This window comes from Macrobrachium nipponense, chromosome 31, assembly GCF_015104395.2.
Source record: "Macrobrachium nipponense isolate FS-2020 chromosome 31, ASM1510439v2, whole genome shotgun sequence".
In the NCBI taxonomy this organism is placed as follows: Eukaryota; Metazoa; Arthropoda; class Malacostraca; order Decapoda; family Palaemonidae; genus Macrobrachium; species Macrobrachium nipponense.
In genome coordinates, this window is record NC_061093.1 from 38,706,713 (window position 1) to 38,711,712 (window position 5,000).

Sequence of the window (5,000 nt, forward strand, 5' to 3'; positions counted from 1 at the left end):
AGTGACCGATGTGAATTCGAAATCGAAAGAAAAAGAACTCGACCTTTCAAGAAGGTGGGCAAGTTTGTGCTGTGTGTCTGCGTACACTGAATTCTCTCTTCGTTTTCATTGCTAGGTGTCAGTCATTCTGTCCGGTATTTTGAATATCATTCACATTTTCATTGTTTGTTGTCAAATTTTTTTCCTGCATTATAAATATCAATCACATTTTCATTACTTGGTGTCAATAAATTTTTCCACACTTTTGATATCAATCATATTTTCCCCAGTTCACCGCAAGAGAAATACGTATAATTTAGTAAAACATCACTTTTTCTCAAATATTTATAAATGTATTCTTATCGTACGATCACATCTTGAGAACGACGGATGCCATTATTCGATCTAATATTCCTAAGATTTTAAAGTGTCCATGTTTCGCTAACTTCCGATTGCCCAATTACAGCATACAAAATATAATCTGAAATTATTTTCCTCTTTCGCTCATGATAGCCTACAACAAAATCATTTCCAAGCACGTCACTATTTTTACCAGACCCCACTGATTACATTTATCATAAATATTTTCATCAATTAAAAAAAAAATTATTCACTCGTGAGAGAGGGGCACGTCCATCAGAAAGAGCCACTTGAATTAATTTTCATTAACATCACACAGTCAACTGTTATTTCCTGTTATCGAAGGACTATCTAATGCTCCCTCCGTTGGGCAGCGAGAAGCGGCGGAGAGCGTAACATCCTCTCCGTACCGTGACTTGATCAACACTGGCGTTGATAATCAATAGTAGTAACACCTAAAAACTTCTCTCTTTCTCTCTATTTGAAGAAAAATGTAATCCTTTTTAATTGAACCAAGCAGTACCTGATTTTTTTTCTTATCTCATAGGCCTCTTTGAACCTTGACCTATTAAAATGTAAATGTGTATTATTAGTCCAACCGAGTTAAATTTTACTTCATATTTGCTTTAGTGATCATTTACTCTGACAAATGCAACAAACGAAAAAGGAATGGGTATAAAAGTCTGTAACGTCAATCTCGTTTTATCGAAATGTGCAAAATTAAGTGGAATAAAAAATCAGGAAACTTATCATTTGACAATGTCACTTTCCAAGAAACTGTGGAAACCAGTATTTTTATGCACATTTATTCATTTTCAAATATTTCTTGTTTTCTATTTTTACCCTGACTTCTAGATTCAGTGGAGAAAAAAAAAGACAAATAAAAAAGAACATTTTGTTTGGTGCCCTCTGTCTTTTTTAAACATCAACAAAAGACAAAGATTCAAGGAAAAGATTAGATGTTTCTAAAGACTCTTTTTAAAACATTAATAAAAGACAAAGTCTCAAGGAAAAGATTAGATTTGACTGAAGACTCTTTCTCCATAAATCAATTTTGCAATATCTTGATCTATTTCTTTTATCTGATTTTAAATTATAAACATCCGATCTCTTTGTTAAATGAATATGATCCTCTTTGATACTGAGTAAAGTTACTTTTTCAAACAAGTATTCTTTTAGTTTTATTCAATTTTTGTACTCCCTTTAACTGGGTTAATCACGCTCTATATATTATCCGACTCTCATAAAAAAAAAATATCGGTTTCCAACTTTCGCTCCTTTCCTACTTCGGAAGTTTTCAATTGATTGATTCCTGGATTTCAGGTCTGATTTGGTGTGTCGTAACAAAACGTACTGACTGGAAAAGTGACATGGGGGGTTCGAGTCTATCTACAACCAGGCAAAATTTTGCTAGTAATATTCAGATTCGTCGTGCGTCGTGTTCCAAGTACTTTTTTGCTCTCTCTCTCTCTCTCTCTCTCTCTCTCTCTCTCTCTCTCTCTCTCTCTCTCTCTTTCATTCAGTTACGTTTGTTTCTCGTTATCTATCCTGCTCTCCATCTGGAAAAAAGCAATCCTTTTTAATCAAGTCAAGCTGCCCTTTTTAGTCTCCCGTCTGCACTTTTTATTCTAAAGCTATCAAAATGTAAATGCTGACTAGACTCTCAAAGCTACTTTTTATTTCTGTTTTGTTTTAGTAATTTTATGCATAACACCATTGGATAAAAATTCATTATATCATTTTAATTTCATTCATGCTTGCGAAAAAAAGAACTAAGAACGTTTTTAATTCATAATCTGAAGTTAGAATTGATGGAAAATGTAATTAAGATATTACAACGAACTATCTTATGCATTATTCTATTTCTTAGATTTTCAATAAAAAGTGAATATATATATATATATATATATATAATATAATATATATATAATATATATATATATATAATTAATATATATATATATATATATATATATATATATATTATAATATATAGATATATATATATATATATATATATATAGTATATATATATATATATATATATTCTATTTATATTCATTTATTTATTTATCTGCCTTTAATCACAAATGATAACAGTAATCTATGATAATTCCTTCATTACGTAATAATTCTTATTTACTTGTCATTAACTTACGATACCTTCATTTCAAGACAATCTTTGGTCTTTATGTAATTAATCACGCCACCACTATTCTCCCCTTCCGGAATATCAGGAACCTCCCCTCAGTCTATTTCCAGCATTCTCTCCCTCCATGCTTCAACAACCTTCAATTGATTGATCTTTGCTGAGGTTTATCCGGGGCTCCGAACTAAGTAATAACCTTTATCCCTGAAGGCGTGGGGTATTCAAGGTTAGCTCTGGTGGAATAATTCATTATTGTAACGGAAAATACATGGAGGGTGACGTTGGTGATATATGCATTATATGTAGTCCGTCTCCATTTTCCATATCCTGGACAATGCTGCCTCGTGAAACTCTCTCTCTCTCTCTCTCTCTCTCTCTCTCATTTAGATTTATTAGACTTTTAATCACACCCTTAATACAGTAAAGTCAATCAGTCTCTTTAATTTGGAAGGTATTTTTTATCATAAGTGTGTGACTATATAATTTGTAAGGGACCTAACGGTAGTTATATAATTCACGATTGATACATGGCCAAGGAGTTACGTAAAAGTCATTTTTAGTTCTTTAATGAATAATAGATATACAGTATAGGGTGACAGTGCCATTTATTTTTCAATCTGATTTTGAAAATTGAAATTTGAAATCTATTTGATATAGACATAATTCAAAACGATTAAAGTGGATTTGTGGTTCATGTAATTTCCTGTCTCTTGGAAGAAATATTGGAGAGAGATCAATCCACACTTTCAATCTCGTTTTATTAACTGTAAAGAATTTAGTTTTACCTCTGTTTGTAGCTGTGTTTCAATCAGATATCACATTGAGTTGTTTGACGGCGGATGACGACCGTTTATCCCCTGATCGGTGTTCTGAAAACTTTGGCTTAGGTTCCTCTGCGTAGGGGATAAGCCACGCATTTTTACATCTATTAACTAATTTAGTTATTAGTTTATTTATTTATCTATTAATTTATAACTAGTTTCTTTACTCCTCAAGTAAATTTTTTTCGATTTCTTTGTTCCATACTTCTCGTATTCATTTCGAATTTCAGGTGTTTCATGAAACCTAAAATTAATTTATAATTTCAGAAGGTGTTTTATGAAACTTGGTCTATAAAGCTCAGCAAAGGAGCATTTGCAGCAATTCGGCGTTCATGGTAGTGAAAACTTGGAGTTGAAGAGAAAATGCGAGAGTGAATGTAAGTGGAAAGGGTAATAAGTTGGTGTAGATAAGAGCAGAAGGGACTCTGCAATCTCCCTTTAATAACGCCTACATTGCAGCACGTGGGGTGCAATGGCGACAGTAAGCTCCTAAGGTGTTTTTCAATCACATATATATCGTTTTATATAAAGAGATTTTTGTCATTCATATACATATCAATTTACTATTGCCTCAGTGACTATGTCTTCTTTCCCAGCTATTTTCCTTTCACACCTGACTGGTTAACAACCATAATTCTTCTCGATTCTCCACAAATCTAGAGTGCTATCATTGCCACTGAACGGTGATGTTCGTTTTTTAAACATGTATATGCTATGTATTTCATTGATGATTCACTGGTACAAATTTTAAAATACAGAACAAATTTGTTATCGTTTAGAGCAGTGGTTCTCAACATTGTTTGGCCCAAGCACCCTTTCACCATATGTCAGAGTGTCATCAATCCCCTCCCACCCCGTTACCAAAATTGTCTGCCTCAGAAGGTGCAATCCAAATAATATGCAACAAAATACTAACACAAGCTCACAGGTTAGCGGCGAGAAAGCCCAGCAATGACCTCTCAGTAGTGGGGACCGATGCACACTGCATTTTGTGCGGTCCCAGAACCAGTTTGAGTCTGCCAGTCTGTGGTCAAAATTCTCCCTTCCCCCGGGGGGAATTCCTCCCTGGTTGAGAACCATTGATTTAGACTTACACAAACAATAACAGAAAAAAATATCAACAAATGACAACGTGACTTGGAATCAGAAAGTTATCGAAGAATAATACTGTTCTGGGCATATTATAGTCCCAGGGTAATTGATTAATCCCGTTACGCAGTGCTCGTGTGCGTTAATAACTAAATATTAAAATCCCGTGTAAGGACATTCCAAACCAAGAGGCAAAAAAAAAAATAAAATAAAGTGCAGTTTTAAGGAAAATACTGCAAATGCAATTTAATCTGAACGCATCTTCAATAATTCTCATCTTTTAAGTGCTACTCATTTATCATTGGGATTATGGAAGCGAACTATTTATCAAGAAGACGTTTCGGGAAAGTTTACCTCGCCCTCTAAGGGAGAAATACATTATATATATACATACTTTAAAAAATATCTATATATATATATAGAGATATATATACTAGATATTATGATAGTATATAGATATATATATATATAAATAATATAGTATGATAATATATAATGTATATATTATATGTATCATATATATATATATATATATATATCATATATGTATATTATACATATATATATTATATAATATATATATATATAATATATATAATATT

General features: G+C 32.4%; 1 protein-coding gene across 2 annotated transcripts in view; it reads right to left on the reverse strand.

Annotated features, from left to right (window-relative positions):
• The window catches only part of LOC135206899 (synaptogenesis protein syg-2-like), a 62,351-nt gene extending 61,596 nt beyond the window's left edge, over positions 1 to 755 (reverse strand). For both annotated transcript variants that reach the window (XM_064238380.1, XM_064238379.1), the window contains exon 1: positions 1 to 755. This exon is cut by the window's left edge. The gene's annotated coding sequence lies outside the window, so the exon portion shown is untranslated.
• Between the last annotated feature and the right edge of the window lie 4,245 nt (positions 756 to 5,000).